Consider the following 25,132-nt stretch of genomic DNA (forward strand, 5'->3'; position numbering starts at 1 on the left):
TCAAGCCTCACGCATGCGCATGCGCATGCGTAACGGACAGTCCTGTAGTCCCGGCACCCTGGGAGGCTGAAACGGGAGGGTCAAAAGCTCGGCCTGGGCCATTTAGTGACTCAAAATAAAAAATGTAGCTCAGCCGCACAGTGCCTCCTGCTGTGCGCAAGGTCCTGAGTTCCATTGCTGGTACCGGAAAAAAAAATGAAGGGGTGAGGAAGTAGCTCAGTGTTCCCTTAGTTCACTCCTCAGTACTGGGCGGGGGGGGGGGGCCTCCTGGAAAAACAAAGCCAACAACCCCTCCCCCCTTGACTCCACTCTCACCCTTCTAGCCCCTGCCGTTTCTCCCTCCTTCCCCATCAGAGCTGCACTTCCCAGGTTGTCTGCACTCGCTGTCTCCATCTCTTCCCTTCTCGCGTCTGCTTCCTCCCTCTCCAACCTGGCTTCTGCTCCTTAGAAAGGCAGTTGGCGAAGTCTCTAAGCTTCATGTCACGGGACCCAGGGAATAGCTTTTAGCTCTATTCTGAAAATTGAGAATTGTGCCGGGCATGGTGCCGCAGACCTGTCACCAGCTACTCGGGGCAATGCAGGAGAATCACAAGTTAGAGGCCAGCGTGGGCAATTAGCAAGACCCTGTCTCCAAATAAAAGTATTGAAAAGGGCTAGGAACGTGGTACACTTGCCGTGGGTGCAAGACCCTGGGCTCAATAACAGCACTGCAAAAAAAAAAAAATCAAAATTTTCTAATTTTTTCATTTAAATTCATTTTAACGGATACATATAAATTGTACAAATTGCTGTGGTACCATGTAATGTTTTGGTACCTGTATAGATTGTGTAATGTTTAAATCAGGTTAAAAAGAACTATCTACTTAAACATTTATCTGTTCTTTTTGGTGAAAATATTCTTCCTTGTAGCCTTTTGAAATATATAGCACTTTATTGTTATAGCAACCCTGCTCCTATCTAACTGTAACTTAGTACTCATTGATCAACTTTTCCCCGTGGCTCCTTACCCTCTACTGTGCCTGGCCTATGGTAACCACCACTCTACTCTCTCCCAGCGTCTATGAGATCAAGTGTTTTAGATCCCACCTATGAGTGTCTTTCTCTCTCTCTCTCTTTTTTTTTTTTTTGGTACCAGGGATTGAACTCAGGACCTTGCACTTGTGAGGCAGTCAAGGAGCTAAATCCTCGGCCCCTCTATGAGTGTCTTTCTATGGCCTATTTCACTTAACACAATGATTTCCAGTTTCATCCTTTTTGTTGCACGGATTACATTCTTTTTCGTGGCTGTATAGTATTCTATTCTCTCTCTCTCTGTCTCTCTCTCTTTCTACACACACACACACACACACCCCACACACATTTTTTCATTCATTCATCAGTTGACTGACATTTAGGTTGTTTCCATTTCTTGACTATTTTGAATAGTGCTTCAATGAACATGGAAGTACAGTTGTCTTTTCAAAACACTGATTTCAGGCAGGGATTTAGTTCAGTGGTTCTGCCACCTGCCTCAAAAGTGCAAGGTCCCAAATTCGATCCCCAGTACTAGAAAAAAAAAAAGAAACCACTGATTTCATTTCCCTTGGACATAAGCCCTCTAGTAAGATTGCTGATTCATCTGGTAGTTCTGTTAACTTTTTGAGGAACCTCCATACTGTTTTCCATAATGGCTGTACTAATTGATATTCCCACTAACAGTGTGAGCTTCCCTTTCTCCACTTTCCCACCCTGATTGCAGTTGTAATTTTTCATATCTGTATGCCATTCTTTTTTTTTCCCCAGTGATGGGGTCAAATGTAGGGGTGCTCTTCCACTGACCTACATCCTCAGTCCTTTTAATTTTTGATTTTTTAAATTAATGTATAACTTTATTATCATTCACTAAACACACACATATACAAAAATTAAAATTATTCAAAGAAAAGCAATGCAAGGGATAATTTTTGATTTTTAAAAATTTTTTGTTGTATTAGGTATTGAATCCAGGGCCTTTGAACAAGAGCTACATTGCCAGCCCTTTTATTTTTTTATTTTTAATTTTAAGACAAATTCTCATTAAGTTGCTAAGTTGTTCAGGCTGGCCTCAAACTTGTAATCCTCCTGCCTCAGCCTCCCAGGGTTCTGGGATTCCAGGCCTGGCCATTCTTGATTATTGACCTCCACTAGACTGTAAGCTCCATGAGGGCTGGGATGGTGTCAGTTCTTCCCACAGCTATGTCCCCAGTTCATGGCACAGTGCTGGGTACACAGCAGCCCCTGGATAAATATTTAGGGAATGAAGAAATGACAATGAATTGTTTTTTTGTTTTCTAACTTTCTATCATTGCATCTGCCACCTTGGATCTGGTAATCTGACTGCTTTGACATATTTCTGTCAGGAAGCAGAGTGCAGTCAGTAAATAGAGTCACACATGGAGTCTAGGACTATACCCGTTATGTGTTTTTCTCTCCCAGGTGCATCAGCATTAGAGGCATGGGAACAGCCATCCTTCAGCCAGGTTAGAAAGTGGGAATATTCTGGAGATGACAGCTTTTCAGGTGCCACTCAAATCAAATCCGGGTCCCCATCCACCTTAACTAGGAGTGAGCCTATCCCTGAGTGTAGACCAGGACTGAAAGAAGAGCCCAACTTATTGCCAATGAGTAGCTGAGGTGTCAGAGTAAACCGACATGTCCCCAGTAACACTCAGCTTGCTTCATGTTCCCTGGTTCTGTTCTGCTTACTGAATGCAGTTGTCCCTCAGGATCCACAGGTATTTAGTTCTGAGACCCTTGACCCTAGACGCTCAATTCCCTTAAATCAAAGGGCATAGTCTTTTCCTGTAACCTATGTATGTCCTCCATGCACGTGGTCATCTCTGGATGTAAGTCACTGTCTTAGTTACTTTCCTTGTTGAGACAAAATACCCAACATCCAAAGTTAAAGGAGGAAATATTTATTTTGGCTCACAGTTTGTAGAGGTTTCAGTTCATAGTTGGCTGGGTCCAAGGCATGGTGGCACAGCAGAGGGGCATCACAGAAGAAAAACAGCTCATGGCAGGCAGAAGGCAGCAAGCAACAAGCCCTGACAACCCTCTTTCTGTCCCTTATATTCTATCCAGGCTAACCACTTGTGGGTAGCACTCACACCCAGGGAGGGTCTTTCCATTATCCATATCCAGAACTATGCCAAACCAATCAATGGGCTGTAACCCACACACCCTTAATCCCAGCATCACACAGTCCAGACCCAGCTGCCTCTGAAAAGCCCCACCTATGACTGCATGAGGCTTTGGGGGACATCTGGAGATAAGCCATCCCAGTAACCTAATGGGTAACACCTAATACAGTGCAAATGCTCAGTAGTGCTTGTCATGCTGCATGAGGAGCAAGAAGTCTGTACATTTTCAGTACAGATGAATGTCTTCCCTAGTATTTTTGATCTGCTATCAGAGACAGAACCCAGAGATTCGGAGGGCTGACTGTTTAGTGAGCAACACTGTGTGCCAGGCACATGCTAGGAGATGGGGACACAGCAGTGACTGGGACTGACATGGTTGCTGTCCTCAAGGAGAGGAGAAGGACAAGCAAGAAAGCAATTTCATGAAGAGCATTCTGAGTGTGTAAGCACTGGGTGCAGCGGGTGCAGAGTAGAATCCCAGCCCAGTTAGGGTGCAGGGAATGCTTCCCTGAACCTAATCTCTCCTTCCTTTCTTCCTTCCTTCTTTCCTCCTTTCCTTCTTCTTTCTTTCTACAGGGTCCTCCTAAATCCCCAAGTTGCCCAGGCTGTTCTCCAATTTGAGATCCTCCTACCTCAACCTCCCTAGTAGCTGAGATTACAGGCACTTGCCACACCATGACCCATGAATCCAATGTTGAAGAATGAGTTGGCTCTAATGATGTCACGGTGGGTGGGGGACTATGAAGGAAGGGCTGTCAAAGTAGAAGGAACAACATGAGCAAAGGCTTGCAGGTGGGAAAGCGTGTGGAATGTGGAGGAACTGGAAGCAGCTCTGGTTTGCTGGGCAAGGTTGGCATTGCTGGGAGAAGAGGCCAGAAGCGAGGCTTGCACTTCCCGGCCTCTCCCCCAGGGGCGCTTGGACTCCATGGTGACAAGGCAAGGAGGACAGCTTTGTGCCAGCCTTTGCACAGGAGAGTGGCATGCCGAGGCTGGGAAAGGTCCATCAGCTGCTGTATTGCAGACCCCTGGAGCAGGACCTGCACAGCCTGGTGCACGTTACACAGACACTTTGGGTGGGGCCAATTCCGAAGGGCAGCATTTCAGGGAGTGGTCACATATCTGAGGCATGTCTGCCCATATTGATACAATGGGCTAATACTAGATTTATCTAAAAACCTACAGTGGTCTGGGGGGTGTAGCTCAGGGGCAGAATGTTTGCCTAGCATGCAGGAGATCCTGGGTCCAATCCCTAGTACTACCAACCAACCAACCAAACAACAAACAACAAAAAATCCTACAATATGCAGAGGAATTAACTCTCAGTAACAGAAAAGAAAACTCAGGCCTCCCGGGCCCCATCTCATCTCTCACAGGGCTGCTCCCCACCTTCCTGGCCAGAAAGCCCCACAAGGAGGGAAGAAATCACCAGAAGACAATTATTTGCTTTAATTTTTAAAAACTTTTTAGTTTGAAATTAGTTCCTGTTTACAGGAAAGCGGTCAGGTTTGTACAAAGAACTGTTGTCTAACTCCAGTTTACAAAGCCTGTGTTTCCTGAGGGCACCATAGGCCTTCCTACGCCAGTCAGGCTGATTTTTCTCTCAGCACACAAGATAACACAGTTACTTTTCTCATTGCTGAGACAAAATACCCAACATCCAAACTTAAAGGAGGAAAGGGTTTATTTAGCTCACAGACGTTTCAGTCCATAGTCGGCCGGCTCCAAGGCAGACAGGCACACAACAGAGAACAGTTCATTGCATGCAACAGGCACTAAAAACAACAAGGGACAAGACAAACTCTTTCTGTCCCTTATATTCAGGCTACCAGGATTAGAGCAGTGCCAAGCCAATCAGTGGATTGATTTAGTGATCACCCACTCTTAATCCTGGCATTGCACCATGAATCAGTCACACACTCTAGATCCAGCCACCTCTGGAAAAGCTCCACCTATGACCACATGAGGCTTTGGGGGACATCTGGATACAAGCTGTAACAGCAGGAGGCGGTACACAGAAGCCAGTCCCGGCCCATGTGGAGGGCAGCAGAGAGATGTGGGACTCAGGGCAATGCTAGGTCAGGAGGTGCCACTGGGCCAGGCTGAGGAAGCCAACGACCAACTGCAATCCTGGGGCATGGTGGGGAGGGAGGCAGGGAGGTGTCACGTGTCCTCTAGAGTCCTCAATGAGTGTCTGTTGGATGAATTGGACACCATTTCAGGTCTGGGCCAGAGAAGAGGCCACAGTCCTCCTCAGGCCCTGCGGTAGTTGGGACAGTGTTGCTTAAATGTTGGGAGGGGGGTGGATTCTGGGGGTGGGCCCCAGGACCGTTCACCTGCTGGGCAAGTACTCTACCACCGAGTAATACCTCAAGCTCCTAGAAACATTTTTGAATATGACCCGTCCTGAGAAATGCATTTTTCATTATGACCCAACACACACACACACACCATTATCATAAAAGATTCAAAATAATATTTTTATTTATGTACATGTACCAATTCCATATGATGAATGTAATCATCATGTACTGCAAAAATGTACTAATAAAAATAAAATAAAACACTACATATGATGCCCTCTGATATTTTCTACTCTTTTGTATTTTATTCAAAAGGAAAATTCTTGGTTTCAAAGGCCACTAATAGCTTGCAAATCACAGCTTGAAACTCATTGAATTAATACTTTTGGGTTGTAGGTAAGAGAAACTCATAAGAGCTAGTAAAAAACACACGTTTCTCTATGGTGGTGGAGAGGACAGACAAATGGTTACCTTTAGGGGAGACTGGGTGGGCAGCATCAGGAAGGAACACATGCATATACATATACGTACTATACATATGCATACACACATACACTGTACATATACATATAGACTGCACATATCTGTACACATATACACATATACATACGCTGTACATATACATATGCAAACACACATACATATGTACTGTACCTGCACATATACATACATATGTACATATACATGGGTATATGCAAAAATTCATTCATCTATGCACTTAGGATGTGTGTACTTCATTCTAATGTTACACGAATGTCTCATGGATTCAAAGATGAAGATGCATCTGGGTCTCTGGATGGGACTAGAACCCAGGGTCAGCGACCTAGTATGCTTCCCTGGGGTACAGGGCTGTGAATCCAGGAAGATGTGAAACCTGGCTCTGCTACTTAATAGCTGGATCACTATGAGAAAGCAACATAACCTTTCTGAGACTCACTTTTCCCATCCTTAACATGGAGATACTAATTGTTAAGATGATGCAATGAGCTAATGGATATAAATCAATTGCTCGGCACCTTGTACCTGTTCAGCATCCCAGAAATGGGAATTTCATAGTCTACACTTGCCTTCCTCTTCTATTTCTCTATGTGCATCCACTTCAGTATTCACTCTGCAGACTGCCTTTCTCTGCTTTTCTCATCCGGAGAGTGAAAAACAGCTCTCTTCGATTCCCCGTCCACATGGTAGGGTCCCAGCCACACCTGGAGACTGTATGTTTCTCAGTCCCAGATCAAATTCCTGGCAGCAGAAGCTGGATTGACTCACCTTGGACCCTGACACCTGTGTCCACCTCCAGTCCCATGAGCCATGGTGGAGAGAAGGGGAAAGGAGAGCAAGATGAAGCCCAGCAATCTAACTGTGGTCTGGGGGCCTGTTGTGAGTTGAACCGTGTCCCCCCAAAAAGATCCGAGCTTCTAACCTCCAATACTTCATGTGACCTTATTTGGAGACAGGATTTTACAGAGGTAATCAAGTTAAAATGAAGTCAATAAGGTGGACCTTTGTTATGGTTTGGATATAAAATGCCCCTTAAAGGCTCATATGTTGAAATGCATCTGTATTTAGATGTGGTGCTTTTGGAAGGTGATCATGAAAGTTGTGTCCTCATCAGTGATGATAATCTAATGGGTGGTTGGGAGGTAGTAGAAACTTAGGAAGTGAGGCCTACTTGGGGGAAGTAGGTCTTTGGAGGCATACCCTCAAAGACTGTATCTTGTCCCTGGCTCATTCCTCTCTTTCTGTTTCCTGGCCACTGTGAGGTGAGCAGCTTTCCTCACTATGCCATGATGTTTCTGCCTCACCTCAGGCCTAAGAGCAATGGAACTGGGTAATCATGGACTAAAGCCCCTGAAACTGTGAGCCAAAATAAACCTTTCCTCCTTTAAGTTGATTTTTGTGGGTATTTTGTCATGGTCATAGAAAGTGAACTAACACAGTCCTCATCCAAGATGACTGATGTCACAAAAAGAGAAACTTGGACACAGAGACAGACATGCACAGAGGGAAAACGATGAGAAGACAAATAGGAAGAAGACGGCCATGTGAGGATGGAGGAACAATTCATCTATAAGCCAAGGAGTGCCAGAGGTTTCCTGGAAAGCACCAGACAAGGAAAGATTTCAGAGGGAGCACAACCCTGCTGTCTCCTTGATTTTGGGCTTTTGGCTTCCAAAACTGTGATATAATAAATTTCTGTTGTTTTTAGTCACCCAGCTGGTGCTACTCTGCTACAGCAGCCTAGGAAGTGAATGAAGGCCCCTCCTTGTGATGGACAGGAGCCATTCCAGGGAAGGGAAGGGACAGCTCCAGTATAGGCAGACACCTAAAGAGTGAGCGTCATGTTCTGCAGGCCACCGTCCAGATAGGGTCTCAGGCAGTCAGTGTCCCGGCAGAATGAGCCCAGAAGGCTTGGTGACAGATCCCCAGAAAGCAGTTCACAAGTGGACTCAGTAGAAGGCTGCTGATCCCAGATCTGCACAGGCCCTTGAAATCTACTGCCATGTGTTTATTTACCACATACAGCTGCTCGCTTTTGCCCTCGGCTTCGGGGTTGCTGACAAAGAAACATGAATATAGGTGGGACACTGAGTTGAGGGCGAGGATTTAGAAGGGAAATACCGAAGTTTCAAATAGAAATTTGCCTCAAATTGGGCCTACTTTTACATAAGGTAGACTCTGCTTCCCTGATCTCCAATTCCAAGTCTATCCTTATCAAATAATCATTGACAAGCCTTTATTGTGTGCCAGTTATTTACAAGATATTGTGTTAAGTATGGTGAAGATTTGTGCTACTATGGAGAGGCATGAAAGAAGACCTGCCTAGGTGGATAAACACATTCTGCTCAAGAATGGAAAGACTCGATATCATAAAGATTTCCCCTGGACCATATAACATTTGTAATTAATGAGGGTTTTCAAAAAATCACATGTAGTGCCAGACTAAACTGAATTGCTATGTTTTTTTCATTTGACAATATATCTTTGCGTTCACTCCAGTGTCCATACAAATATACGTATAGCAAAAAGGGTTTTAGAAAGATATTTGCCCTATGGTAGTTACCTGTAGGGAAGAATTAGGTTTGGAGATGAGGCTAAAACAAGGGAAGTTTTACTTTATTTTTTTCTCTTTCTTATAAGAATAGATTAATAAGCCAGGTGTGGTAGTGCATGCCTATAATACCAGTGCAGGGGAGGCTGAGGCAGGAAGATGACAAATTCAAGGTCAGCCTATGCTACACAACAGATTCAAGGCCAGCCTGGGCTATATCACAAGACTTTACCCTCAAAAAACCAAAAAATCAAAACAAAACAAAATACAGAATAAATTCATGAATTGTCTGTGCAGTTAGTAATAAATTTATATATTACTACTTGAAGTTCCACAGACTGATTCATTTAATGTTCCCACTTTCTTGTTCACATACCCTTTGTACCTGCATTCATTCAGTTCATTCGTTCAGTTATTATCGTGCACTTACTACATGCATGGCATTATATTAGATGCTGGTGAGATATATATGAAATTTAAAATACAGTTTGGCTTCAGTTGATTATCAGTTTTAATTCAGTGTGGGAGCGTTACAGGGCAATCCTCCCTCAAAATAACAAAATTAACATATGATGGATAAAATCAGTATTACAAAATACTTGAGGGACAAAATATTTCCCAGGACCAAAGCAGGAAGAATAATAAATTGACCATACCTAAACTGAAAGTTATAAACTAGAGAAAGAATGTGTCTCTTGTCAAGAGAAAGAGAGTTGACAGCACCCACCCAGTGCAATCAAGTGGGAGGGCCTCACTTAGCTTATCGAAATGTTTGAAGTTAGTCTTGGCCAGTGTGTGTCTGAATCCCTCTCAGGAGTGGGACAAGGAGGGGCAGGACCCTTATGGAGGGTGGGTTCTACAGCTAGAGAAACTTAGCAAGACTAGTTAAGGAGCAAGTTCGAACTAAAATTCATCAGGGAGAGCCTGCAAATTAAGCCTCAGGAAGACTGAAGGCAAATGGTAAATCAGGGGTTCAGACACCAGACCACAAATGGACGAGTAAGGGGGTTGTGGAGCAGAGAGTGTATTGTTAGCCAGAGACACAGCCAGGTGAGGGTACATTGTACACACCAAGGAGGGTCCAGGGCAATGGCATCAAACCGTCTTGGGGAGGCTTCTTGGGGCGCTAGTTGTATTGGGCTCTTTTAGAGGCTGTATTTGGGCTGGCAGTGTAGCTCAGTGGTGGATCACTTGGTTAGCATATTGAAGCTCTGGGTTCAATCCCCAGTAATGCAAATAAATAAAGGCAGCATTCTAAGCAAGCAGTTTATCACTGCAGTGGAGATGGTGTATCAGGCTCTCATTGCTTGCTATCTTCAGGCATTAAAGCCATCCAATGAAGTCCTTTGCTCTGGTTCTGTGGTCACTGACCACCCCCCTGATTAGACCTTCATCCCCTTGGAGCTGCCTTCTGGGACCTGACTGACTGGCCAGCCAGCATGAGTAGTCCTTATTTCACATTGTAATATTTTTCAAAATGAAATACATTAAAATATATTTGATTATGTTCTCTTACTACAAAAGTAACATATACTAATTATAGAAAATGCAGACAAGCAAAAAGGGAGCACAAAAACCACCCATAATCCTACAACCCAGAACATCTACTGCTGGGATTTTGTATTAGTTCAGATTTTTTAATGAGTCTGTTTATCTACAGCACATACGTGGGGTCGTATGCATGTTTACCTTTGGTAGTCTATCTTTATTTTTTATATTGTTTAAAACTTCTTCAATTATGTAAGTAGTACATGAATACATTCTCATAAAGCATTTTAATACAATATGAAATTATGTAGAGTAAAATGTGAAAGATTCCAGAAGCAATTTATACAAAATAACTTATTTATCCTTGTATTTTTTTTCTCTCTCTCTCTCTCTCTCTCCCTCTCTCCCCCCACCCAGGACATTCATATTGAGCTACATCCCCAGCCCCACCCAGCCCCTTTTAAATTCTTTATTTTGAAACAGGATGGTCACTAAATTGTTCAGACTGGGCTTGAACTTAACGATTCTCCTGCCTCAGCCTTTCAGGGTGCTGGGATTACAGGCTTGCGACACCATGCCAGGTGCATTCCTTTTTTTCTTTTAAAAAGCATTCAGATATCTGTATGACATGCTATTCAAATTGAGAAGGTCTTATCATCATACTTTTTAGTAACTATTTTAAACTCAAGATTATATAATAAACACTATACCAATAAATGCAATTTACATTATCTTTTTTAAAGGTCACACAGTAGTCTATTATATGAATGCACTGTGATCTATTTAAGTAATCTTATTGTTGAACATTGAGGCTGCTTCCAACACTCTATTACAGATAGTGCTTCAATAAATGTTCTCCTGTGTATACCAGTATGCACATGAGTGATTATTTTCTTGTAATAAATTTCCATGGGTAGAACTATGGGATCAAACAGTGTGAACATTTGAAGGTTCAATTGACATCCACAAAGGAGATAATCAGTCTACACCCGCCACTTGCAGAATGAGAGTGCTCATTTTCTTCAATCACTGCCCATGCTGGGTATTTTCAATCTTTGCCAATCAGTGGGCACAATGATAGGTCATTGTTGCTTTAATTAGCATTTAAAATTGTTTCTGAGACAGCCCGGCAGATCTATTCCCCTAATAAAGGCTTGTTGTGGCCTGGAAAAAAAATAATAATAAAAAAATAAAATTGTTTCTGAGGTTTATTCATTTATTTAACAAATATAATTCAGAGCCTTTTGTGTGCCAAACACTGTAGTAGGCAACAGAGATATGATGGTGAAGAAAAATGGCTAGTGATATTGATCTTATGGCACTTGGAATGCAATGAAAGAGACAGACAATAATAAAATGATACCATACATGAAGATAAAAGTGCAACTGTGACAAGGACCATGCAGGAGAAATCCAGAGAGCTCTGAGAGCATCAAATAGGGGAACTTGGGCCTTCAGGGAAGGTTTCCCCGAGAAAGTGGTGACTAAGCTAATAACCAAAAGGAGTCAGTGCAATCAGGTGAGGCAGGGAAGGGAGCGTTCTGTAGAGGCGCAACATGCGCAAAGACCCTGTGTAGGAGCGAGCACAGTGAGGCGCTTGAAAACAGTCCAGTGTAGTCAGTTGTCAGAGAGTGGGGGAGAGTTCAGAGAGATAGGCAAGGGCCAGGACATTCAGGGCTGGTCAAGTGGGTTAAGGAGTTTGATCTTTTCCTAAGAGCCCAAGGACATCGTTGAAGGACTTAAAGCAGGGGGATGTCATGAACAGACTTGAAGTATGCAAAGGTCTCTGTGGCTCCAGTGTAGAGAACAAATTGGGAAGGAATTTGAGTGGATGCAGGGAAAGCATCCAAGAGGGCCAGTGGTTGAAGAGAGTGAGGCCTTGGACCAGTGTGATGGTCTTGTAGATGGTCACCAGCACCAGATACAGGCTCTAGGGGCATCAAGACAGGCGCTATGGAATCAGGAATCAAGCCAAACACTAACTGTCACAGAGTCTTGCCCTATCTCCGTTTGGAACTTTTCTTGAATCTATTCCATAAATCCTGGTCCAATTCGGGCTGTCTTGCTTCCTGGACCATGCACCAGTCACTTCTGTGGCTGCTGGTCTTGCCTCCTCCAATTTCTTTTCTGCACCTGCCACCAAAGAGATTATTTTTTTTTAAAAAATAACTCTTTTCTTGATATATAATTCACATGCCATACAACTGACCCTTTAAAAATATACAACTCAAAGGATTTTCATATTTCACAGATATGTGCAACTTTTACAACTATCAAATTTTAGTACATTCTCATCACCTCAAAAAGAAACCCCATGTCCACTAGAACCCTTCCCCATTCCCTTCCAGTCCTCCCAGCCCTTGACCATAAGTAGTAATTACAACTAATAATGAGTAATTAGTAGTTTCTCTGCTTCCTGTCTTCATACATTTTTCTGTTCTAGATGTTTCATAAAATTAGAATCATACGGCAGATGTTTTTCTGCTAACTTCTCCCTCTTAACATCATGCTTTCAAGGTTCATCCATGTATCAGCAATTCAGTCTTTTTTGCAGAATATTTTATTATATGGATGTACCAGACTTTATTTATCCATTGATGAGCATGTTTCTGCCTTTCAGTTATTGCTCTAAGAATTCATGTACAAAGATTTTTTATTGGCTCTTTTTGTCCTGGGATTGTACCCAGGGCCTCACACATGCTAGGCAACACTTTCCCACTGAGCTATACTCAGAGCCCTTTAAAAAAATTAAAAATAATTTTATTTTATTGGTACATTTTAGATATACAATATAATGACAGTCATAATTGGAAATTTGTACCTTTACATAATATATCTTGCCTTTAACCCCTCCACCCGTCCCTATTTACAAAGACTTTGTTTCTAATTTTTCATTTTCTTGTATTAATTCCATTCCTTTCTTTCCTTTCCCCACCTCTCCCACTTCACCTTCCCCTTTGCCCCTTTTCTTCCTATTTCACATTATCTATTATAACCTTTTTTTTTTTGGTCCCGGGGATCAAACAGGGAACCTTGCACTTGTGAGGCAGGAGGTGGAACAACTGAGTTAAATCCCCGGCCCTATTTATTATACCTTTTGTTTGTTTGTTTGTTTTTTGGTATCAGGGATCGAACTCGGGACCTTGCGCTTGCAAGGCAGGTGGCGGAACCACTGAGCTAAATCCCTGGCCCTTATTATACCTTTTGATCCTTATTTACACTCTCAGTTTCTCACACCAGAGAAAATATTCAGTATTTACACATGTGTGTCCTATTTATTTTCACGTAAGAGTATTGCCTCAGTGGGCATCCATTTAGCTAAAATGTCTCTAATTTCTCATTCTTTATGGCTGAGTCATACTCCATTTTATAAAAACCCCCCACATTTTCTTTATCCAGTCTCCAGTTGATGGGCAATTGGGCTGCTTCCAAGTTTTAGCTATCACAAACTGCTATGAACATGGGTGCACATATATCACCGTGGTATGATTCTTTTAATTCTTTAGGGAAGATCCCCAGCAGTGGAATAGCGCGGTCAAATGGGACTTCCAGTCCTAGTCCTTTGAGGTATCTCCATACTGATTTCCACAGTGCTTGCCCCAGTCTACACTCCCACTAGCAGTGGAGCAGGGTTCCTCTTTCCCCACAGCCCTGCCAGCATTTGTTATTGGTTGATTTCATGATAGCAGCCATTCTTTCTGGGGTGAGGTAGAATCTCAGTGTTGTTTTCATGTGCATCTCTCAAATGACCAGTGTTGTTGAACATTTTTTCATGATTATTTGCTATTTCTACTTCTTTGTCTGAGAAATGCCTGTTCATTTCAGATGCCCATTTTTGGACTGGATCTTTAAATTTGGATGTCTGATTTTTTTTTTAAAGCTCTTTATATAGTCTAGATAGTAGACCTTCATCTGAGGAACAGCTGGTGAAAGTTTTTTCCCACATTGTGGGTTGTCTCTTCACACTGTTGGTGGTTTCTCTTGCTGTGGAGAAGCTTTTTAATAAGAAGAGATCCCACTTGTTGATTGTTTGTGCTAGTTCACATGGAACTGAGGTTTTGTTCATGAAATCTTTTCTTATGCCACTATCTTCAAGAGTTCAGAGCCTTTTCTTTTTTTCGGTACCAGGGATCGAACTCGGGTCCTTGAGCTTGCAAGGCAGGTGGCAGAACCACTGAGCTAAATCCCCAGCCCATAGAGCCCTTTTTTTAAAAAAAAAAATTATTTTGAGGTAGAGTTTCACTAAGTTGCCCAGACTGGCTTTGAACTTGGATTCTTCCTGCCTCAGTCACCTGACTAGCTGGGATTACAAGCACACACCAACATGCCTAAATTGTTCAAGTTTTTGTATAGATATGTTTCCATTTCTCTTGGGTAAACACCTAGGAATGAAATTGCTGAGTCATATGTTTACCTTTGAGGAGCTGCCAAAGTGTTTTCCTGAATGTCTGCACTATTAGACCTTAGCAGCAGCTATGAATGAGTGTTCCAGTGTCTCCCTATTCTCACTATTATAGGCAGCTAAGTTAGAAATTAATATACAGTCAGAGAGGAACTGGTCTATCGAAGATGTCAGGAGAAAAATAAAGACATCAGAATTGTGGCTGGAGGCACATCTCAAGAAGGCCTGGCCTCAAGATAAAGACGGAATGACCAGGCCTACGTGCCTCCCTGAAGGATAAGCAATAACTTGAGATTATACTATAATTGGTATCACCTGGTCCAGTAAAGTCCAGATAGGCATCAGTCACCCAGGTAGATGACCAAAGCATCCAGATCCATCCCTTCCCCAAAATGCCTTTGTGTTTTCCATGTACCCTTGCTACGTGACCCGCTTCCCTATTGGATCAACATTAGCAAAGCACCTATACTTGTAATCCTATAGGTTTAGGATTGTAAACCTAGGTGATTGTAGTTTCACCTAGGTTGTACTCACATTGCTGTATAGATTACCCCTGACAAAGGGTCTTGGTGGCAACTCACTTCTGGGACTCTCTTTTCTCTCAGGAGTTATTCTTATGGCCCAATAAACCTTTCCTGCTCTTAACCTCCTTTGTCCTTTGGAATTCATTCCTTGATTTCAGGGAACATGAACTCAGCATATCTGACATCTAGCAGGTTGGGAGTTATATTTTTCCCTACATCATTACCAACAGTTGTTATCATGTGTCTTTTTTATTATAGGCCTCTGTTTAGATGTGAAGTTGTACCTCATTGTGTTGTTTTTGGGTTTTTTTTGATACCAGGGATCGAACTCCAGACCTTGCGCTTTCGAGGCGGGCACTGGAACCACTGAGCTAAATCCCCGGTCCCCTCATTGTGCTTTTGGTTTGCATTTCCTTGGTGGGAAAATATTTAATGGTATTAAACATCTTGTAATAATTTTATTGGTCACCTGCCCATCTGTCTTGGAGATGTGTCTTTTCAGATCTTTCACTCATTTTTAAAATTGAGTTATTTGGCCTTTTAATTTGTATATTTTAGTTACAAGTCTCTTGTTGGACATACGATTTGCAAATTTTTCTCCCATTCTGTGAGATATCTTCACTTTTCTGTTGGTATCCTGTAAAGCACAAAAATTTTAAATATTGATGAAGTCTAATTTATCTATTCTGCTTGTGCTTTTGTGTCATATCTAAGAATCTATTGCATAATACATGGTCATAGACATGTACTCATTTTCTTCTAAGAGTTTTATAATTTTAGTTTTCACATTTCTTTGATTCACTTTGATTCTTTACATTTGCTATGGTAGGGGTCCATTTTTTTTGTTTGTTTGCTTGTGGATATCTGGTTGTCTCAGCATTATTATTAGAAAGGCCATTTTTCTCCCATTGAATTATCTGATACCTGCTATGATCTGAACATTTGTGTCTACCCCCACCCCCATCATTCCATATGTTAAAATCCCAAACTCACAGGGCGAGGATATTAGGAGGTACCCCTTTGAGAAAGGAGTCCCCTAGTAAAAGAGACACAAAAGAGTTAGTAGCTTTCCACTATGTGAAGACACAATGACAAAGTGTCATCAGTGAACCCAAAAGTGGGCCCCAACCATACAATGACTCTCTCAGCACTTTTGGCTGTGGACTTTCCAGCCTCTAGAATTGTGAAAAATAATTTCTGTTGTTTATAAGCTATTTAGTGTACGGTATTTGTTAATAGCAACATGAATGGGCAACACCATTGTTGAAAATCAACTGACTATAAACCAGAGGGTTTATTTCTGGGCTCCTAAATCTATTCCATTGAACTATATGTCTATTCTTTTTTTTTTTTTGTACCAGGGATTGAACTCAGGTCCTCGCGCTTGCACAGCAGGCGGCAAAACCAACCACTGGGCTAAATCCCCAGCCCAAAGTTTTTTCTTTTCTTTTCTTTGTTTTGGTACCAGGGATCGAACTTGGGACCTTGCGCTTGCGAGGCAGGTGTCGGAACCACTGAGCTAAATCCCCAGCCCTATAAGTTCTAGATTCTTTTTTTTTTTTGGTACCAGGGATCGAACTCGGGTCCTTGTGCTTGCAAGGCAGGCAGCGGAACCACTGAGCTAAATCCCTGGCCCTTATATGTCTATTCTTATGCTAGGACCACACTGTCTTGATTAGTGTAGCTTTGTAATGAGTTTTCAAATGGAGAAGACAGTCTCCTCCAACTTTGTTCTTGTTTTTTCAAGACTATTCTTGGTCCTTTTAATTTCTAGTCTTTTCAATTCCTAGAAAAAAGGAAGCTTGATTTTGATAAAAATTGCATTGAGTCTGTAGATTGGTTTGGGGATTACTGTCTTTTTAATAGTATTAAGACTCTTTTCTTTCTTTTTTTTTTTTTTTGGTACTGGGGATTGAACTCAGGACCTTGCACTTGCAAGGCAGGTATGGTGGCACTGAGCTAAATCCCTGGCTAATAGTATGTCTTAGTAATAGTTAAATTAAATTTAACAAAATAAGTACAAGGTTTATACACCAAAAGCCACAAAATAATTTTGAAAGAATAAATATTTTTGATAATTATTGATTAAAATTCTTTATATACATATCTTTAGATTTCCTATTTCTTCTTGAGTAAGTCTATAGTTTGTATCTTACTAGAAATTTTTCCATTTCATCAGTTATTAACATATAGTTACTCATAATACAGTTGCATTTATTTATTTATTTGCCACTAAAGATTAAATCTAGGGCCTTCACACTGAGCTACATCCCCAGCATTGTTTTTATTTTGATACAGAGTCTCACTAAGTTGCTAAGTTGCCCAGGCTGGGCTCAAACTTTCTCTCCTCCTGCCTCACCCTCCTAGAGCGCTGGATTACAGGTGTTTGGCACTGCATCCAGTTAGTATTTCTTTATGATCTTTTCTATTTCTGTACAGTTAGCAATAATTTCCCCTTCTTTAGTAACTTGAGTGCTTTTTCCTTTTTCTTAGTCTAGCTACATGTCAATTTTGTTCAGTTTTTTAAAGAATAAGTTTTTAGTTTCTTTGATTCTCTCCATTGTTTTCTATTCTCTATCTTATTAATTTGTACTCTGATCTTTATTAATCTTTCCTTGGGAGGTTTGGGGTTTTTTTTTTGGTACCTGGAATTGAACTCAGGGCCTCACGTTTGCCAGGCAGGCACTGTGCCGCTAAGCTACATCCCTGGCCCCTTTTTCCAGTTTCTTTTTTTGTGTCTGTTTGTTTTTTGGTACCCAGGATCGAACTCAGGATCTTGCACTTGTGAGGCAGGCAGTGGAACCACTGAGCTAAATCCCTAGCCCTCCAGTTTCTTAAGGTGCATGTTTAAGGTTTTTTTTTTAAACTAAAGAACATTTATTTATTTCTAAGACTTTTTATTCTTTTTTTTTTGTACCAGAGATAGAACTCGTGACCTTTCTAAGACTTTTTCTTGAGGACGTAACTAAACTGTGTCATCACCCCCCCACCCCATCTTCAAAAGATTAGTACAGTGAATGCTCAAAAGCAGATATGAACAATCTGAAAGACTGAAACCAACATTGACAAAGACCAACTTCCATCTGAATCATCATAAAAATGTTTAAGTAAAAAAAAAAAAAGAAAGAAAGAAAAAGAAAAAGGGGCCAGTGGAGGTTTCGGATTGAAAAGATCCTCACATGTCACATTTCATCTAATTCATTCAGTCCTGGCCAGAGTGTAACAAAATGGAAACAGGGTTACTATCTTATAAAACTCCCACTACAGCATGCTGTACACACCTGTGTTCCAAGCCCAACCCTAGCCCCCGAGTGCTTCCAACTCAATGATTTTCCAGCCTGTTGGGCCTGCCGATGAAGGAGCACATAGATCTTCTCTTTGATCCAGTCTTTGCTATAAGGCTGGTATGTTTGGGTATCAGCTAGGTAAACAAGGCAACTGAGGCCTGCCAGATCATCAATAAAATCAAACAGCTGACTGATATCATATGTGATAGAGGGCCTGTTCAGGTTAGTTCTCTTCAGATGTTCTTCATACATTTTAGAAATGCCTTCCACGCATTCATGAACAGATTCATAGTCAGCGTAACTTCTGCCTTCTGGCCTCATGGTAAATTGCACCAGCAAAATAGTGTGAGACATCATGCCAAACTCTTTTTGCTGCAGCCACCACCAACTCCACAAGCCTCACACCGATGTTTAAGTTCTTGACTTGAGATCTTTCTGTTTCTCTGGTTTAATATAGGTAGTTATAGCTACATGTTTCCCTCTAGGCACTGCTTTAGCTTCATTCCTAAATTTTGGTCTAATGTGTCATCATTTTCATTCATCATAAGATGTTTTCTAATTTATCTTATGGTTTCTTTCTTTGGCCCATTGTACGAGTAAGAATATGTTGTTCTGGGCCGGGGATTTAGCTCAGTGGTTCCGCTGCCTGCCTTGCAAGCGCAAGGATTCGAGTTTGATCCCCGGTACCAAAAAAAAAAAAAAAAAGAATATGTTGTTCTTCCATTTCTATATATTTGTGAATTTCTCAAAAGTTTCTCTTATTCATTTCTAATTTCACTCCACTTTGGTTGGAGTACATATTTTGCATGATTCCAATCCTTTTGTATTTGTTGAGGCTTGTTATATTTTCTATCGTGTGGAAAGTTCCAAGGGCACTTGAGAAAATTGTGCCTTCCCCTGCTGTTAGGTGGAGTGTTACAGAGATGTCTGTTCAGTCCACTTAGTTTATGGTCTTGTGCAGGCTTTTTATTTCCTTTGTACAATCTTCTCTTTATCATTCTATCCCTTTTGGAGGTTGTTAGGTGCACTCAGAGATGTTTTAACACCCATATCTGATTGTGTTCATTTTGTATTTGGATATGTTGGATTCTCATCTATCACAGGTTAGAGAAGGCTCTTCAATATGGCACTCAAGGCAGTGATCTGGCTACTGGCAATCTCTAGCTTCCTCAAACTCTGCCTTTCTGCCACACCGAATATCTTACAGTTCTTTGAACACACTGTTGGTTTTCTTCCTTCTGGTCTTCGTACATTCTTTTCCGTTTGCCTAATCTACCTCTAATCTCAACTTCTCCTCCTCCAGCTAACTCTCACTCATCCCTCAAGGCCTAAGAAGTCTTTCCAAACCCATGTCTGAGTAACTTGCTGCTCTTCCATGTTGTCTCAGTGACCTGTACTTACTGACCAGTGCTTACTGTGCAGCACTTCTCCCCTAAAACAGAATTAGAAATTTGCATGTCTCCCTCGTCAGCCTGGGAGCTCCCCACGGAAGGAACAGATCTGGACCATCCATATTTCTTCAGTACCTGTCACAGGGCTGAGCAAAGAGGGGAGTGTCGGGGTTTATTGAATAAACAAACAAACAGACAGACAGACAAGCGTCTGGGTTCCACTGATCCACAAATCAGTGGGTTTGTGATACTGTTGTGAAAAAACAGAAGAATAGTTTGCATACACCAGTCATAGCTCTATCAAACACATGGGTGGACTTAGGATATTGGAGAGAGATTCAAAATCAACTAGTTCTGACAGCAGATTGATAAGGGAAGTTGAGGGCCAAGGACAGGTCAAGGATGAGTCCTCTGATTTGCACCTGCGCAATAGGATAAATGGTGGCCCTGTACTCTGAGAGGTGGGACCCTGGGTGAAAATCAGGTTGGGAGTCAGGAGAGGGAGGAGATCTCATATTTGTTCTTCAATGTGATGCGCTTGTTTCTCTTGAAATATTCAAGTGCAGATGTCAGATTGGCAGCTGGATGCACAAGGCTGGAGCTCAGAGGGGGACCTTGGGGTAGAGGTGCAAATATGCACTATATTGGGCACTGTCCTCGATAATACTTTTACAGCCAATGAAGAAATGCATTTCACATGTTTCTTTGGTTTTAGTATTTTATAAAACAGAATAAATGCTCCTTCAGATGATTATTGTACTGACCTTTAAAAAATGTTGAAGGCCTAGCACTAGAAGTAAAACTCAAGAAAGGCAGCTTTGCAGAGTGGCTTCATATTCAGGTTTCCAATGGTCTAATTTGATCGAAGAATGGAACTTAGAGTGCTTAGGAAGAGTGGAGAGACAATATGTCCTTAATTCAGGACGTCTAACATAAAGCCAAACGTGATTTGGGAAAAGGGAAAGGGCTATTTACTCTTGCCTAGGATTTTAGGAAAAGTAAGTGTCTTAGTTCAAGCTGCTATAACAAAATACCATAGACAGGGTGGCTTATAAACACCAGAAATTTGTTTCTGGAGGCTGGGCATCCAAGAGCAGGGTGCCAAAATGGTCAAGCTCTGGTAAGGACCCTTTCCCAGGTTACAGACTGCAGGGTTCTTGTAGCCTCCTGCAGCAGGAAAAAGAGCGAGTCAGTTCTCTAGTTTCTTCTTATAAGGACACCAATCCCACCTGTGAAGGCTTTACTCTTGTGACCTAATAACCTCCCAAATGTCTCACTTTCATATGCCATCACAATGAAGATTAGGTTTCAATGTCGGAATTTAGGGGAGACACAAACATTTGGTGCCTAACAGTAACTCATTAAACTAAGTTACTTAATAATTAACATAGCCCTTACTATGTGCCAGTACTCTTCTAAGCAGTTTACAAATTTCAACATATTTGATTCTCATGAGAACTCTATAACATAGGTACTCTTATTACTGTTATCTGAATTCTACAGGGAAGGAAACTGAGGCACAAAGAGGTTAAACAGTTTGCCTAATGTTCCATAGCAAGGAAGAGACATAAAGATTTAAATTGAAGGGGTCTGGCTTGAGTTCCTGCTTTGTAATGTAACCCACCCACATGAATCAGTTGTTTCCAATCAGCATGATGTAAGGACTTAGAAGTTCTAAACAGAGAAAAGTTCACTTACTGTATGTGAGGTGCCCACATTAAAAAGCAAACAAGATTTAAACAATGTATTCAAGCCAAGAGAAATTTGGTGAGCCCAGCTGTCATCACCTCAGGCCTCACGCCATGAACTTCACAAGTCTGACTTACCACATGATGCCGTGGAGAAAGCAATGATGATTATGTATTTTTCTCTGCACTCTGCCTTAACCAAGACCAATTTATGAGCTATTTGGAAGACATTGATACCAGGTATAGAGATACACTGAATTTGCCATTGCCAATCAAGGACTTTTTTTTAATAAAAGAGTCCCCAAATACATTTCGTTAGACCACTTAGTGATCCCAAGACTGTATTATGGATGTGACAATACATCTGAACATATTGAACTCAAAACGGCAGGGGACAAGCAAAGGCTCTGTTGATTTGCTCAAGGAAATGCAGACTCCAACTGGACATGTGGATTGGACAGATGGTGACTAGAAACCTCTCGTTCCATTGCCAAGCTGTCTTGAGTTCATCACATTTCATAGATTTTGAAGAATGCCGCATTATATTTGGTGGAAAACAAGACACAATTGCATGAGGATTCCCTTCCCTGGATGCAGGGGAGAGGTGTACAGAGGAGGGTTTAGATCATAGGGTCCTGAGAGCCCAGGACCAGAGGAAAGAGGTTAGACATGCAGAGCCAGGAACCTGCAAGTCAAAAAAACTAGAGCAGTATCAACAGAGTCAGAGCCAACCCCCAGGCTCAGGCCATGTTTGGCAGAGGCGGGGGATGGTCGATTGTCCTGCCTTTCATGTAGCAGCCTTAATAGGGGGCAGAGGGCCCAGCTAGAGTTCATAGGTCTTGTCCTGTTTTGACTCTCCTCCCCTCCCCTTCCCTCCCCCCTTTTCTTTTTTCTTGTAGTGGGGATTGAACCCAGGGCCTTCATATTGAGCTATATCCCCAGCCCTTTTTTATTTTTAATTTGAGACAGCATCTCAGTAAGTCAAGAAGTTGCCCAGGTTGGGCTTGAACATCTCTTGCCTCAGTCTCCCAGGATGCTGGGATTACAGGCTATTGCCACAGCATCCAGCTGGTTTCTTTCTTTTAATATAACTGCTTTATTGAGATATAACTCATATATCATGCAATCCACCTCATCCATAGGATTTGATGAGTATAAACAATTCTTTACTTTCATAACCAAACAAAATACAAATTTAAAGGTATTTTTCTGATTGCCTTAAGAGTACAGACATTTTATTTGTTTATGTCCTGCCTGGGACTAAGTGATCAAATACTGTATCAGTGTGTGTCAACATTCCACTCAGGGGACTAGATCTACCAAGAAGTATGCCATCCTTGGAATTTACAGGTGAATGTTATCCCAAGCTCTCCGGCTGGATGGGCAAACTCTGGACAAGGTCAGGGTCTTCCTGATGCAGCAGAAAGTGGATCCTTTTTCTTAAAACTGTCAAAATTGAGTCTATCTCAAGTCTATCTCTGGAATAAGCATGAAACAGGCACAGACTGAACAGCTCCTGCTGTCCCAGTTCATTTCGTTAAAAATACCAGTGTCCTGTTCTTATTGTTGGGTCAATCAATATTGACCAATGACCCACTAGGCCGATAAATATGCACTTTTGAGTGAAAACAGTTGATTAGGGTTTCAGGGGATGCTTTTGTATTACTGCCCCCACAATACATGCTGTTGAATAGATAATAAGCTACATTTTATTATCAATTTTTGCAATCTCTACATATTAGCCTTTTATTACATGGCCTACAATGGGAAAAAAACGGGAGTGCTCTGTCTTAAACAAACTTGCCTAAAATGTCAGGTGTCTTGGCTAGATTTGTGATCAGAACTCCATAGCAGTTTTTTTAATCTGTAATTTCTAACAAGGGCTTAGAGAACTGGTATTTTGTCTCGATTGATTTTTGAGGGCTAATGCATTTACTTTGGAAACCAAAATAAAGTTGCTTTGCAGCTATTCTGTGATGAACTCTGAGAAGCTTGACTGCTGGCCTCACCTGAATGGAAAATCACAAGACCCCTCATGGAGTAGGTGGACCACTAAGTTACTTGCTCAGGTAACTTTCTCTGGAAGCACTTTGGCTCTTGTTGCTACATCAAAAAGTGAGTCAATTAAGTCCCTAAGTTCCACAGTATGGAGCACAACATTAACCAGTCACTTGTGTGGTCATAGAAAAACCTCAATACTTTTCCAGCACCACAATGACCACATAAGGACCCTTCACAGAGGTGGAGTGGTGCACACTGTGTGAAAGCAAACTTAGATGAAGGGTGTTTATATTAATGGACAAGATCCCATCTGCACTTGAGGCGAGGTACTTCTTTCTTGCTTGCTTGCTTTAGAGAGCTCTTCAAGGTCTCTGTCCCTGTCTTTGCAGGGAGAGCTGAAGGGTCTTAGTTTAGGAATCTACCCTTCCCTGCGCCCCACATACACATCTGTGCTCATCCTCAGCTCTAGCTCGATAATAGACACATGCCAATGGGATCTGCCACTGTTTGATTATTATTTATTTATTTATTTATTTATGGCCATTCAGGATGTTAAACTCAGGGCCTTCACATTGAACAACATCCCCCAGCCCTTTTTATTTTTTGAGAAAAGATCTTGCTAAGTCACTGAATTGCACAGGCTGGGCTCAAACTTGGGACCCTTCTCAGCCTCCCAAAGTGCTGGGATTACAGGCATGTGCCACTACACCTGGCCTGGTTACAGTATTTTATTCTTAGACCTCACCTTGATAATGCGATGCTTCCTTTTGCATGTTTTACCCAACTGCCTCCTCTTGTCATTCAGGCCTCGATCGACCTATTATTATATCTGTAAAGCCTTACTTGATTACCTGAGTCTGAATTAGGTTCCCTTCCCCAAGGGTCCCAGAGCATAGTCTCCTTATCACTGCGCTGTAATAGCCCATGTATCTTTCTGTCCCCCACTCTCACCTAGACTATAAATTGTGTAACAGCACCTGTTCACTGCTGTATCCCCAATTTCACATACAGTGCTAAGCACACAGAAGGTGCTCTGTAAAACTTCATCAAATCAATGAGTAAGTGAATTAATTCCATCAGTAACCCACCCCAGACTGCATCCTTGACTTACTCCTCAGTTGGAAATTGACACTATAGAACGGCTGATTTTAAGTAACATGACTTTCCTGTGAGTCGGCTTGGATGAATTAGCTGCAAGTCAATATGCCCCCAGGTGACCGAACCTACTTTATAAAGTATTAAATATTGATCAATTGAGTTACAAAAAATATGTGCCAAAGTCAATGGTTACACTTTTATTTTAATGACTTCTTACAGGAGCAAAATACTGTGGCTGATTAACTTTTGAGGTCCTTCTTGGCAGGTAATGATACGATCATGTCACCAGTTTATTATAAAAGTGACTGCACTGTATTTGTCACTAGAGGGAGAATATTTGTCCAAGTGAATGAAATGTAGATCCAAGTTTTTGAAGCAGAAGTTTGAAAGAAGGTGGCAGACTCTTTGCAAGTGCTGTCCTACTATGATATTTGAAACACCTCATTGAAAAGGTGAGGTTAGGGCTCCTGAGAGATCTCATGTGATGCTAGTTCCTTGGTGAGTTCACTGAGATCTACTGTCAGTTCTTCACCTTTGAAATTTAAAACACCTCAAATTCTGGCTGGGAAGTGGAGCTCAGTGGTAGAGCTCTTTCTTAGCAAACACAAGGCCCTGGGTTAGATCCCCAGCACCCCCAAGAAATAAAATAAAAATGAAACATCTCAAATTCACATTACTCAAAGCAGGGAGACAGTTTAGTAATTTACAGTGAAATATAGAAAAAAATCATAAAGGGAAAAACT

General features: G+C 41.7%; 1 pseudogene; it reads right to left on the minus strand.

Annotated features, from left to right (window-relative positions):
* On the minus strand, positions 1-18,565 carry LOC101707113 (enhancer of rudimentary homolog pseudogene; annotated as a pseudogene).
* Positions 18,566-25,132: the final 6,567 nt, after the last annotated feature.

Source organism: Heterocephalus glaber, unplaced genomic scaffold, assembly GCF_053883595.1.
Source record: "Heterocephalus glaber isolate CG9 unplaced genomic scaffold, H.glaber_assembly_v1.0 deba00001730, whole genome shotgun sequence".
Taxonomy (NCBI): domain Eukaryota; kingdom Metazoa; phylum Chordata; class Mammalia; order Rodentia; family Bathyergidae; genus Heterocephalus; species Heterocephalus glaber.